We start from the raw sequence: 14,744 nt of genomic DNA on the forward strand, positions 1-14,744 counted from the left end.
GCAAAAGAGCGAGAGAATGAGCAAGAGAGAGAGCAAGCGTGAGCGAGAGAATGAGCAAGAGAGAGCGAGCAAGAGAGTGAGAGAACAAGCAAGAGAGAGAGCAAGAGAGCGAGAGAACGAGCAAGAGAGAGCAAGAGAGAGTGAAAGAACGAGCAAGAGAGCGAGAGAGAGAGAGCGAGAGAGAGCGAGAGAACAACCAAGAGAGCGAGCAAGAGAGCAAGCAAGAGAGCGAGAGAATGAGCAAGCGTGAGAGCAAGAGAGAGCGAGAGAAAGAGCAAAAGAGCGAGAGAATGAGCAAGAGAGCGAGAATGAGCAAGAGAGCAAGAGAGCGAGAAAAAGAGAGCGAGAGAGCAAGCATGAGAGCGAGAGAATGAGCAAGAGAGCGAGAGAACGAGCAAGAGAACGAGCAAGCGAACGAGAGAACGAGCAAGAGAGAACGAGCAAGAGAGAATGAGCAAGAGAGAGCGAGCAAGAGAGTGAGAGAACAAGCAAGAGAGAGCAAGAGAGCGAGAGAGCGAGAGAGAGCGAGAGAACAACCAAGAGAGCGAGCAAGAGAGCAAGCAAGAGAGCGAGAGAACGAGCAAGCGTGAGAGCAAGAGAGAGCGAGAGAAAGAGCAAAAGAGCGAGAGAATGAGCAAGAGAGAGAGCAAGCGTGAGCGAGAGAATGAGCAAGAGAGAGCGAGCAAGAGAGTGAGAGAACAAGCAAGAGAGAGAGCAAGAGAGCGAGAGAACGAGCAAGAGAGAGCAAGAGAGAGTGAAAGAACGAGCAAGAGAGAGAGAGAGCGAGAGAGAGCGAGAGAACAACCAAGAGAGCGAGCAAGAGAGCAAGCAAGAGAGCGAGAGAATGAGCAAGCGTGAGAGCAAGAGAGAGCGAGAGAAAGAGCAAAAGAGCGAGAGAATGAGCAAGAGAGAGAGCAAGCGTGAGCGAGAGAATGAGCAAGAGAGCAAGCAAGAGAGAGAGAATGAGCAAGAGAGCGAGAACGAGCAAGAGAGAGAGAATGAGCAAGAGAGCGAGCAAGAGAACGAGCAAGAGAGAGAGAGCGAGAGAACGAACGAGAGAACAAGCAAGAGAGAGCAAGAGAGCGAGAATGAGCAAGAAAGAGAGAGAGAGAATGAGAGCAAGAGATCGAGCAAGAGAGAGAGTGAATGAGCAAAAGATCGAGAGCAAGAGAGAGAGAATGACCAAGAGAGCAAGGGCGAGAGAACGAGCAAGAGAGCGAGAGAATGAGCAAGAGAATGAGAGAGAGAGAGAGAGAGAAAGAGATCGAGCAAGAGAGAGAGTGAATGAGCAAAAGAGCGAGAGCAAGAGCAAGAAAGCGAGAGAATGAGGAAGAGAGCGAGAGTGAGAGAGAGAATGAGCAAGAGAGTGAGAGAGAGAGAAGAGCATGCACGAGAGAGAGAGAGAATGAGCAAGAAAGCCAGAGAATGAGGAAGAGAGCAAGAGTGAGAGAATGAGGAAGAAAGAGAGAGAGAGAATGAGCAAGAGAGCGAGAGCATGAGAGAGAGCAAGAGAGAACAAGCAAGAGACAGAGCAAGAGATCGAGAGAACGAGCAAGAGAGAGCAAGAGAGAGAGCAAGAGAGAGTGAGAGAATGAGCAAGAGAGAGCGAGAGAATGAGCGAGAGAACAAGCAAGAGAGCGAGCAAGAGAGCGAGAGAACAAGCAAGCGTGAGAGCAAGAGAGAGCGAGAAAAGAGCAATAGAGCGAGAGAAAGAGCAAAAGAGCGAGAGAAAGAGCAAAAGAGCGAGAGAATGAGCAAGAGGGAGAGCAAGAGTGAGTGAGAGAACGAGCAAGAGAGAGAGCAAGCGTGAGCAAGAGTGAGCAAGAGAATGAGTGAGAGAATGAGCGAGAGAGTGAGAGAGAGCAAGAGAGAGAGCGAGAGTGCGCAAGAGAGCGAGAGAGAATGAGCAAGAGTGCGAGCAAGAGAGAGAGAATGAGCAAGAGAGCGAGAGCAAGAGAGCGAACAAGAGAGAGAGAGAATGAGCAAGAGAGAGAGCAAGAGTGAGCGAGAGAATGAGCGAGAGAACGAGCAAGAGAGAGAGAGAATGAGCAAGAGAACGAGCAAGAGAGAGAGAGAGAGAGAATGAGCAAGAGAGCGAGAGAGAATGAGCAAGAGACAGAGAATGAGCAAGAGAGCGAGCAAGAGAAAAAGCAAGAGAAAGAGCAAGAGAGCAAGAGAACGAGCAAGAGAGCGAGAGAATGAGCAAGAGAGAGCAAGAGAGCGAGAGAGAGAGAGCAAGAGAGCGAGAGAATGAGCAAGAGCAAGAGAGTGAGAGAATGAGCAAGAAAGAGAGAGAATGAGCAAGAGAGTGCGAGCAAGAGAGCGAGCAAGAGAGCGAGAATGAGCAAGAGAGCAAGAGCAAGAAAGCGAGAGAATGAGCAAGAGAGCGAGAGTGGGAGAGCGAGCGAGAGAGAGAGAGAATGAGCAGGAGAGCGAGAGCAAGAGAGCGAGCAAGAGGGAAAGAGAATGAGCAAGAGAGCGAGTGCAAGAGCAAGAGAGAGAGAGAATGAGCAAGTGAGCGTGAGCATGAGAGCGAGCAAGAGAGAGAGAGAATGAGCAAGAGAGCGATAGCAAGAGAGCGAACAAGAGAGAGAGAGAATGAGCAAGAGAGTGAGAGCGAGAGCAAGAAAAAGCATTCAAGAGAACGAGCAAGAAAGCGAGAGAACAAGCAAGAGAGCAAGAGAACGAGCAAGAGAGCAAGCCAGAACGATCAAGAGACAGCAAGAGAACGAGCAAGAGAACGAGCAAGAGAAAGTGAGAGAGCGAGCAAGAGAGCGAGCAAGAGAGAGAGCAAGAGAGAACAAGCAAGAGACAGAGCAAGAGATCGAGAGAACGAGCAAGAGAGAGCAAGAGAGAGCGAGAGAATGTGCAAGAGAGAGCGAGAGAATGAGCAAGAGAGAGCGAGAGAATGAGCGAGAGAAAAAGCAAGAGAGCGAGCAAGAGAGCGAGCAAGAGTGCGAGAGAGCGAGCAAGAGTGCGAGAGAACGAGCAAGCATGAGATCAAGAGAGAGCGAGAGAAAGAGCAAAAGAGTGAGAGAAAGAGCAAAAGAGCGTGAGAAAGAGCAAAAGAGCGAGAGAATGAGCAAGAGGGACAGCAAGAGTGAGCAAGAGTGAGCAAGAGTGAGCAAGAGTGAGCAAGAGAATGAGCGAGAGAATGAGCGAGAGAGTGAGAGAGAGAATAAGCAAGAGAGAGAATGAGCAAGCGAGAGAGAGAGAATGAGCAAGAGTGCGAGAGCAAGAGAGAGAGCGAGAGCGAGCAAGAGAGCGAGCAAGAGAGAGAGAATGAGCAAGAGAGCGAGAGCGAGCAAGAGAGAGAGCGAGAGCGAGCAAGAGAGAGAGAATGAGCAAGAGAGCAAGAGAGAGAGAATGAGCAAGAGAGCGAGAATGAGCAAGAGAGCAAGAGAGCGAGAAAAAGAGAGCGAGAGAGCAAGCATGAGAGCGAGAGAATGAGCAAGAGAGCGAGAGAACGAGCAAGAGAACGAGCAAGAGAGAACGAGCAAGAGAGAATGAGCAAGAGAGAGCGAGCAAGAGAGTGAGAGAACAAGCAAGAGAGAGCAAGAGAGCGAGAGAGAGAGAGAGAACAACCAAGAGAGCGAGCAAGAGAGCAAGCAAGAGAGCGAGAGAACGAGCAAGCGTGAGAGCAAGAGAGAGCGAGAGAAAGAGCAAAAGAGCGAGAGAATGAGAGCAAGAGATCGAGCAAGAGAGAGAGTGAATGAGCAAAAGATCGAGAGCAAGAGAGCGAGCAAGAGAGAGAGAATGACCAAGAGAGCAAGGGCGAGAGAACGAGCAAGAGAGCGAGAGAATGAGCAAGAGAATGAGAGAGAGAGAGAGAGAAAGAGATCGAGCAAGAGAGAGAGTGAATGAGCAAAAGAGCGAGAGCAAGAAAGCGAGAGAATGAGGAAGAGAGCGAGAGTGAGAGAGAGAATGAGCAAGAGAGTGAGAGAGAGAGAAAGAGCGTGCACGAGAGAGAGAGAGAATGAGAAAGAAAGCCAGAGAATGAGGAAGAGAGCAAGAGTGAGAGAATGAGCAAGAAAGAGAGAGCGAGAATGAGCAAGAGAGCGAGAGCATGGGAGAGAGCAAGAGAGAACAAGCAAGAGACAGAGCAAGAGATCGAGAGAACGAGCAAGAGCGAGCAAGAGAGAGTGACAGAATGAGCAAGAGAGAGTGAGAGAATGAGCAAGAGAGAGCGAGAGAATGAGCGAGAGAACAAGCAAGAGAGCGAGAGAACGAGCAAGCGTGAGAGCAAGAGAGAGCGAGAAAAGAGCAATAGAGCGAGAGAAAGAGCAAAAGAGCGAGAGAAAGAGCAAAAGAGCGAGAGAATGAGCAAGAGGGAGAGCAAGAGTGAGCGAGAGAACGAGCAAGAGAGAGAGCAAGCGTGAGCAAGAGTGAGCAAGAGTGAGCAAGAGAATGTGTGAGAGAATGAGCGAGAGAGTGAGAGAGAGCAAGAGAGAGAGCGAGAGTGAGCAAGAGAGCGAGAGAGAATGAGCAAGAGTGCAACCTTCCGGTTACTAGTCCAACGCTCTAACCACCTGCCTTACATTGCACTCCACGAGGAGCCTGCATGGCAGGCTGACTACCTGTTACGCGAGGGCAGCAAGAAGCCAAGGTAAGTTGCTAGCTAGCATTAAATGTATCTTATAAAAAACAATCAATCTTAACATAATCACACGTTAACTACACATGGTTGATGATATTACTAGTTTAACTAGCGTGTCCTGCGTTACATATAATCAATGCGGTGCCTGTTAATTTCTCATCGAATCACAGCCTACTTCGACAAACAAGTGATGATTTAACAAGCGCATTTGCAAAAAAAACACTGTCATTGCACCAATGTACCTAACCATAAACATCAATGCCTTTCTTTAAAATCAATACACAAGTATATATTTTTAAACCTGCATATTTAGTTAATATTGCCTGCTAACATGAATTTCTTATAACTATGGAAATTGTGTCAATTCTCTTGCATTCCGTGCAAGCAGTCAGGGTATATGCAGCAGTTTGGGCCGCCTGGCTCATTGCGAACTGTGTGAAGTCCATTTATTCCTAACAAAGGCCGTAATTAATTTGCCAGAATTGTACATAATTATGACATAACATTGAAGGTTGTGCAATGTAACAGCAATATTTAGACTTAGGGATGCCACCCGTTAGATAAAATACGGAACAGTTGTCTATTTCACTGAAAGAATAAACGTTTTGTTTTCGAAATGATAGTTTCCGGATTCGACCATATTAATGACCAAAGGCTCGTATTTCTGTGTGTTATTATGTTATAATTAAGTCTATGATTTGATATTTGATAGAGCAGTCTGACTGAGCGATGGTAGGCAGCAGCAGCAGGCTAGTAAGCATTCATTCAAACAGCACTTTCGTGCGAGCAAGGAACTTAAACGTTAGCTTTTTTACATGACACATATTTCACTTTTACTTTCTTCTCCAACACTTTGTTTTTGCATTGTTTAATCCAAATTGAATATGTTTCATTATTTATTTGAGGCTAAATTGATATTATTGTTGTATTATATTAAGTTAAAATAAGTGTTCATTCAGTATTGTTGTAATTGTCATTATTACAAATAAATAAAATAAAAAAATTGGCCGAATAATCGGTATCTGTCACGTCCTGACCATAGAAAGCTTTAATTTTTCTATGGTAGAGTAGGTCAGGGCGTGACAGAGGGTTTTGTCTAGTTTATTTATGTCTATGTTGGTTCTAGTTTATTTTTTCTATGTTGGGGTTTTTGTCTAGTTTATGTATTTCTATGTGGGGTTCTAGTTGTTGTATTTCTATGTTTTTTTGGGGGGGTGATCTCCAATTAGAGGCAGCTGGTCATCGTTGTCTCTAATTGGGGATCATATTTAACCTGTTGGGGATAGGGGGCAGTATTTGCACGGCTGGATAAAAAAACGTACCCGATTTAATCTGGTTACTACACCTGCCCAGTAACTAGAATATGCATATAATTATTGGCTTTGGATAGAAAACACCCTAAAGTTTCTAAAACTGTTTGAATGGTGTCTGTGAGTATAACAGAACTCCTATGGCAGGCCAAAACCCGAGAAGATTTCAAGCAGGAAGTGGCCTGTCTGAGAAGTAGTGTTTCATCTTGGCTCTTTTTATTGAAGACTCAGGATCTGTGCAATAACGTGACACTTTCTACGTCTTCCATAGGGTCTCAGAGCCCGGGAACACGTTGAACGATATCGAGGCAGGCTCTGGCTGAAACACTTTATCGCTTTTGGCAAGTGGCCACTCAGAGTACTATGGGCTTAGGCGCGTGCCCGCTTCGACCGAATGGTTTCTTTTCCTTTGTCTGTTTATCTAAACGCAGATTCCCGGTCGGAATATTATCGCTTTTTTATGAGAAAAATGGCATAAAAATTGATTTTAAACAGCGGTTGACATGCTTCGAAATACGGTAATGGAATATTTAGAATTCTTTTGTCACGAATTGCGCCATGCTCGTCACCCTTATTTAGCCTTTAGGATAGTGTCTAGAACGCACGAACAAAACGCCGCTGTTTGGATATAACGATGGATTATTTTGGACCAAACCAACATTTGTTATTGAAGTAGAAGTCCTGGGAGTGCATTCTGACGAAGACAACAAAGGTAAGAAAAATGTTCTTATAGTAAATCTGACTTTGATGAGTGCTAAACCTGCTGGGTGTCTAAATAGCTAGCCCTGTGATGCTGGGCTATCTACTGAGAATATTGCAAAATGTGCTTTCACCGAAAAGCTATTTTAAAATCGGACATATCGAGTGCATAGAGGAGTTCTGTATCTATAATTCTTAAAATAATTGTTATGCTTTTTGTGAACGTTTATCGTGAGTAATTTAGTAAATTCACCGGCAGTGTTCGGCGGGAATGCTAGTCACATGCTAGTCACATGCTAATGTAAAAAGCTGGTTTTTGATATAAATATGAACTTGATTGAACAAAACATGCATGTATTGTATAACATAATGTCCTAGGGTTGTCATCTGATGAAGATCATCAAAGGTTAGTGCTACATTTAGCTGTGATTTGGGTTTATGTGACATTATATGCTAGCTTGAAAAATGGGTGTCTGATTATTTCTGGCTGGGTAGTCTGCTGACATAATCTAATGTTTTGCTTTCGTTGTAAAGCCTTTTTGAAATCGGACAGTGTGGTTAGATTAACGAGAGTCTTATCTTTAAAATGGTGTAAAATAGTCATATTTTTGAAAAATTGAAGTAATAGCATATCTAAGGATTTGAATAACGCGCCACAGGATTCAACTGGCTGTTACGCAAGCGTCCCACCTAGCCCATAGAGGTTAAGTGGTTGTTTTTCCCACCTGCGTTTGTGGGAGATTATTCTGAGTAAGTGTATGTTGCACCTCTTCGTCACGGTTTGTTGTTTTGTTCATTAATTTATTTGTATGTCTTGCATAGTTTCACAGTTATAATAAAATGTGGAACGATACACACGCTGCGCTTTGGTCCCATTCTTCAGACAGCCGTGACAGAATCTCCCACCAACAAAGGACAAAGCAGCGTGGTCAGGACAAATAGACATTGGAAGAAATCTTGGACGGGAAAGGACCCTGGAGGCAGGCCGGGGAGTATCGCCATCCGAAGGAGGAGATTAAAGTAGCGAGAGCAGAGCGGTGACGATACGAGGAACTAGCACGGCAACGACGGAAGCACGAGAGGCAGCCCCAATAAAACATTTTAGGGGGTCACACGGGTTGGTCGGCGAAGCCGAGGGGTGAGTCTGAGAGCGTAGAGGAATATTGGGAGAGACTGAGCGAGGAGTACTGTGAGATAGTGGATGGGGGTGATGAGAGAGAGCTGTTGGTTTGGCGTAGTATGTACGGCATTGTCCCTGAGTAGCATGTTAGCCGTCAGATGCCACCTGAGTCAGCTCCCCGTACTCATCCCAAGAGGTGTGTTAAAGTTCCGGTACAAATGAGGCCGGCTATACGCACCATGTCTCCAGTGCGCATTCACAGCCCAGTACATCCTGTGCCAACTCTCCGTACTCACCGTGGGGAGTGTGTGACCTGTCAGGCACCATGTTTTGCGGTGATACGCACGGTGTCTCCAGTGCGCATTCACAGCCCAGTGCGCCCTGTGCCAGCGCCCCACACTTGCCGGGCTAAAGGTAGCATCCAGCCAGGACGGATTGTACCTCCAGTGCGCCTCCACAACCCAGTACTCCCTGTTACTGTTCCTTGCACTCGCCCTGAAGTGCGTCACCAGTCTGGGGCCACCTGTCCCGGCTCCATGCGCTAGGCCTTCAATGAGTCTCTCCAGTCCAGTGTGTCCTGTTCCTGCTCCCCGCACTTGCCCTGAGGTGCGTGTTACCAGTCTGGCGCCACTTGTGCCAGCCCCACGCATCAGGCCTCCAGTGCGCCTGCCCAGTCCGGGGTGTCCTGTTCCTGCTCTCCGCACTCGCCCTGAGGTGCGTGTTACCAGTCTGGCGGCACCTGTGCCAGCACCACTCATCAGGCCTCCAGTGCGCATTCCCAATCCAGGGTTTCTGGCGACAGTTCCCAGTCCAGGGCTTCCGGCGACAGTTCCCAGTCCAGGGCTTCCGGCGACAGTTCCCAGTCCAGAGCTTCCGGCGACAGTTCCCAGTCCAGAGCTTCCGGCGACAGTTCCCAGTCCAGAGCTTCAGTCCGGAACCTCCTGAGACGGCCTACAGTCCGGAACCTCCTGAGACAGCCCACAGTCCAGAACCTCCTGAGACGGCCCAGAGTCCGGAACCTCCTGAGACGGCCCACAGTCTGGAACCTCCTGAGACGGCCCACAGTCCGGAACCTCCTGAGACGGCCCACAGTCCGGAACCTCCTGAGACGGCCCACAGTCCGGAACCTCCTGAGACGGCCCACAGTCCGGAGCCTCCAGAGACGGCCCACAGTCCGGAGCCTCCTGAGACGGCCCACAGTCCGGAGCCTCCTGAGACGGCCCCAGTCCGGAGTCTCCAGCGACGTCCCGCAGTCCAGAGTCTCCAGCGACGTCCCGCAGTCCGGAGTCTCCAGCGACGTCCCCCAGTCCGGAGTCTCCAGCGACGTCCCCCAGTCCGGAGTCTCCAGCGGCGGTCTGCAGTCCGGAGTCTCCAGCGGCGGTCTGCAGTCCAGAGCCTCTGGCGATGATCCACGGTCCGGTGACACGAAAGCGGAGGGATCAGCTAGCGGAGCGGGGGCTATGCCCCGAACCGGAGCCGCCGCCTATGCTGGCGGATAAGCAGGATGTAAAGGTTCTTCGTCCTGCACCAGAGCCGCCACCGACATTAGACACCCACCCTAACCCTCCCTGTTTTTTGGGGTTGTGCGTTCGGAGTCTGCACCCTTGGGGGGGGGGGGGTACTGTCACGTCCTGACCATAGAAAGCTTTTATTTTTCTATGGTAGAGTAGGTCAGGGCGTGACAGAGAGTTTTGTCTAGTTTATTTATGTCTATGTGGGGTTCTAGTTGTTGTTTTTCTATGTTTTATGGGGGCGGATGATCTCCAATTAGAGGCAGCTGGTCATCATTGTCTCTAATTGGGGATCATATTTAAGTGGTTGTTTTTCCCACCTGGGTTTGTGGGAGATTATTTTGAGTAAGTGTATGTTGCACCTCTTCGTCACGGTTTGTTGTTTTGTTCATTAGTTTATTTGTATGTCATGCATTGTTTCACAGTTATAATAAAATGTGGAACGATAGTATCGCCTTTATTTGGTCCTCCAATAATCGGTATCGGCGTAGAAAAATCAGAATCGGTCGACCTCTACTAGATAAATATAAATAAATTATTCCCTAACTCTGCATTTAATGTCTCTCCTCATAATAGAGGTGCTAGGTGTTTTATCAAAACGATTATTAAGCGAGGTATGTTGTGTTGAGCCCAACCATTAATTATGAAATGGAAAGTTGGAAAATGATGACATGTTATTTTTCAGCCTTAGCTTAACTAGCTCTACACCCCTTGAGGGAAAAAGGCTTCCAGCATTACCAAAACCACCAGATGAACAAAACCGATTTCAGAGGCACCTTTTTTCCGATATTTTGAGATGTGTATGGTTGCCAGCCCAATATTCTCCTCCTATCGGGTATGTGACTTCTAAAATTGATGTGAACCGCAATGTGTGTGTGTGTGTGTGTGTGTGTGCTTGCGTGTATGTGTGTGCTTGCATGTATGTGTATGCTTTGTGTGTGTGGAAATGTTCCACACTGTGATTGATCACACGCTCTCATTGCCCTTGTTCCTCCATATTTGAAGTCAGTCCTCTGGCGCAGCCAGGCCTCGTCAATATGATGCCTGCCACTGAAGAGGAGCAGGGTTAAAGAGAGGTTGACTGGTGAGTGACCCAGCCAGCATGACAGAGGCGGAAACCTCATCATTATACTATACTGCACCAGACAAACTAGCAGAGAAGATAGACAAGCTTCCAAGGAAACTCCAATGAGACAATAATAGGTCATAGGAATGAATGAATAGAGGTTATTGTGCTATAGCTTGGTAAATAATAATTAATGATGGGGGAAAAATCTATGGAGTTACATATCGGGATATTATTTATATCGTATGGTATTGTTTGGACAATATGGCAATATTATTTTTGCGCTAGTTGGCTGTACCTGTCCTGCACCAAAACATATTTCATTCATAGCTTGTTCTCCATCTTCTTTTTAAACAGGAAGACCATTTGTTTTCAGCACTTTTATTGCCATGACAGATCAAAACTTGTTTTCTCATGGCTCTCTCGTCCCTCTGCAACAGACATATGTTTGGAACATCGAATCGCAATAAAATCATAGTATCAATTCACAATACATATAGAATCGCAATACATATCTTATCGGCACCAAAGTATTCTGTTAATATCATATTGTGAGGTCCCAAGCCTCTCCCAGCTCTAATAATGCAAATATATATTGGTCCTGTTTCACACATGTACAAGTGTGTAAAATACACATGTGACATTTTATTTTTGCATATCTCAACTCCCCCGGAGAGTGGGGTCACAGCCAGGGTCAGCCATTATCAACAGCCCCTGAAACAATTAGGATTAAGTGCATTGCTCAAGGGAACACCAACAGATTTTTCACCTTGAGCATTCAAACCAGCTACCTTTCGGTTACCAGCCAAACGCTCTAACTGCTAGGCTACCTGCAGCCTTTAATGGGGAGGCTGGATTGAGGGTATTGAGGACTATGACACTGTTTGCTCTTTACAGCACTGAGAAGGCAGGAGAAAAAGTGAAGAGGAGAAGAACTCCCTAGGATATTTTGTCATACCATGTCCCTGAGAGTAGCAAAAAGAGACCTGACCAAGGCCCCTTTCACCCTCTCATATAGGAATAACCCCAGTTTATGTATTTTGTTCTGTAAAGTTCTGTCCAGACCAGGGTCATTCTGAGGGAGCTGTTTTAGCTCAATAGAGTTTATATCCTGCTCAAGTGCTCTGACAGTTTCTGTTTACATACATACCGTACGTAAGGGTAAATCAACGAGGGGCTATGAGTTCTATGGAAAATAATAACCGACGTGGAAGGTGTTTTCCACGACGCGCTAGGAAGTTGCATTTTTTTCCATAGAACGCTAAAAATGTGTTCATTTGTGGGTACAAATGTATTCAACATCCACTGAAATAGCTAGCAAGTTTACTAGATAGCTATAGTAGTTGTTTTGGTAACCAAACAAATAGACTTGCTAGAAAAACGATATTAAGCTTTTTCTGTCTTATTACTTCTGAAACCAAAACCCTCTTATTCCTATTTCTCCCCCTATTAATTAAGAAGAAGAGAAGAAAACAGGAAGGAAGAGATGCAGTGAAGAAGAGAAGAGGAGAGGAGGACAAGACGAGATGAGAGCAAGACAAGAGGAAATGCTTCTCTGATGGGAAACAGACCAACAACATGCAGGTCTCCGGTCTCCTACAGTAGAGTACCTCTCAGCTCACATTCCTGCTGTAACTTAGAATCCCCCAACCCTCTGGCTTAAATCATCTCAGCCAGGAAATGAAACGGTGTCTGATGTCACACAGCAAGACGGCAGAGCTGAGCTGCGTACTGTAGCATTCAACAGCATTTAATAAAGTCATGAGAGTCAAGAAAGGCGTAGTTACTATGTTATTATGATCATTGCTTTTTGCACCCATCACAAGTTTATCAACATGGATTTTGGATCGCTTTGAAATAACGGGGTGCAAGATATTTCATTTCATGTAATAATAACTATGCTTGGGAAGGACCGGCATATGACAGTCTGATACATTCATTTGAGTCAAAGGCCCACAATGTTGAGTGACAACAGTAAAGGGTAAGCGTGACGGGCATGTAAATGTGAGTGAGCGCTGCATGTTCTCCAACACCTCCTGAGCCTTTGGTTGGATCCCTAATGGCGCCCTATTCCCTATGAAGTGCACCGTCAAAGGTAGTGCACTATATAGGGAATAGGGTGCTATTTGGGATGCATCCCCTGTGAATAAGGTCATCTGATAAGCCTAAAATCCTCTCACTATCCAGCCAGGCAGCTACCCACGTTCCCGTCTCAGTCCCAAGCCCTGATCCACTTCTAATGCAGTCTGGGAGAAAGGCAATAAGGGCCTCCCAAGACCAACAACAATGCTGTTCTGCTGCCACACACAAAACACACACACAATAACACAAACACACACACACAAACACACACACACAATGAGTATGTAATTAACAAAATAATACTGAAGACAAATGGCCTGGCTTCAAAACCATTTTCTGTCAAATAAAAAACGGTATTACAAAACCAATTAGAGTAGCCCTTTCCTGCAGTCAAATGACTAGTGGCCTCATGGGTGAAATGTTATATATTTTTCATAATTTCATAATGAATAAAAAATATAACAAATAACAGCCGTAAATCTGGCATTTTTATGTCAAATGGTTTTGTTATATTTCAGTCTTCTGTGATGTATATAGAGTGTAATATTAGGATGCAAACTCAAAATTAAATACCTTTCAACTGTATATCTGACATGATAAAGGTGTCTTATTTGTTTAAGTCCATAACCATGTGTGTGAGGTGTATACTTCTGTTTCAAAGTAGATTTGTTTGACTACCGAGAATCACTCTGTGTGACCCTGATTTAGCCCACTGCAGTATTAACGAATGTTATAAGATGTAATATCTCATCATTCATTACTTTCTATTTCTCCTTGAATTGAATGAGAGTAATTTAGGAGCATATCCCTTCATTATCACAACAAACATGATATAGGTTCTGCTAATAAAGAATGGAGGAAGAGGAGAATATGTAACAAGAGAAGGATGAGTATGATGATGGTGATGATGGTTTCTATAGTTCTATATTTGTATACTATGTTATAGTAGTAATATTATAAAGGTGATGTTAATTGCGATGATTCTGCTGATGAAAAATGAATGATTTGACAACACTCCAAACATTACAGGGAACCCCACATTGTTTCACAGCATGAGCTCTTGTGGTAGGAGGCTACACATTGTCAACGGTGAGGTATGAGGTGTCAGTTATGACTATTTGCGATATTCAAACAACAGTTTCATAACATACTATTCAGCAGTATGGTAAATACTTCTAAATTAATTGCACATGAATACAACCATTTACACATTATGTAATGGATACGACAAGTAAGGCAATACTTCAGAAAGTATTGGAAACCCAATGCGTTGACTTGTGTGCTTCATCAATTAATGGGTTATCATAAATAGGCCTACTGTATCTTGGCATCTCTCTCGTTTAACGAAATGTAAAATAGTTGAGAAGCTTGACATACCTTACAAGGGCTTGTGAACACCTAATCAAAATGTTGAACACCTAATCAAAATGTTGACCACGTCCCAAAACGTAACTGAAACTTCGGAACGGGCTTCGGACGTTGCTCTTTTACAGCTCCCTTACATGAGTGCTCGTTCTGTAAAGTGCTCTGCTCAAACTGGGGCTTGGCGATTGCCGACGTTATCAAGGGGGAGGAGACTGGAAACTGAGGCTACACGAATGAATCAACATTTAATCGTATAGTCTCTGAATCTGTAATGATGCTGATTAGAGCTATAAATAAATTACAATATTATGCTCAATGTCATCATTAATCCTAATATCGTTATTGCTGTATAATTATTTTTGTGTAACAACTTGATAATAACTCATTGTTCCTACTTGGCTACGAGAGAAGAGAGAGTAAGAGAGAGAGACAGGGAGAAAGACTAATATAATTTTCTCTCTGGAATCTTGTGTGGTTTGGTGGTTGATAATCCTTATTGATTTCAGTTTTGTATACCATTTAGCCAGTAGTTCTGAAAGTAGTGCTCACAAGCAAAAAACTGTCCCCGAAAATAGCCTATTACGTCACATACAGTGCCTTCCGAAAGTAATCATACACCTTGGCTTATTCCACATGGTGTTGTGTTGCAGCCTGAATTTAAAATGGATTAAATCACAATACCAAAAAATGTCAAAGAGAAAACGTTTTTATTTACATAATTATTCACACCCCTGAGTCAATACAGGTATGTGACGATCGTTGTAGAGAGGAGACCAAAGTGCAGTGTGGTGAGTGCTCATGATTAATATTTATTCTAACTCAGAACACTAAATCAAAACAACAAACAAATAAAAACGAACGTCACATTCTGCAGGCTTTACTGAGATGTACAAAAACAAGATCCCACAACTGAAGGAGGGAAAAAGGGCTGCCTAAGTATGATTCCCAATCAGAGACAACGATAGACTCTGATTAGGAACCATACTCGGCTAAA

General features: G+C 45.0%; 1 protein-coding gene across 1 annotated transcript in view; it reads right to left on the reverse strand.

The window, feature by feature from the left end:
• The window catches only part of LOC106574293 (SH3 domain-binding protein 4-A), a 35,593-nt gene extending 21,688 nt beyond the window's left edge, over nucleotides 1-13,905 (reverse strand). The window contains exon 1 of the mRNA XM_014150090.2: nucleotides 13,763-13,905. The gene's annotated coding sequence lies outside the window, so the exon portion shown is untranslated. The remainder of the gene's footprint in view (nucleotides 1-13,762) is intronic.
• Nucleotides 13,906-14,744: the final 839 nt, after the last annotated feature.

The sequence above is a fragment of the Salmo salar genome, chromosome 16 (assembly GCF_965601325.2).
Source record: "Salmo salar chromosome 16, fSalSal1, whole genome shotgun sequence".
NCBI classification, from domain to species: domain Eukaryota; kingdom Metazoa; phylum Chordata; class Actinopteri; order Salmoniformes; family Salmonidae; genus Salmo; species Salmo salar.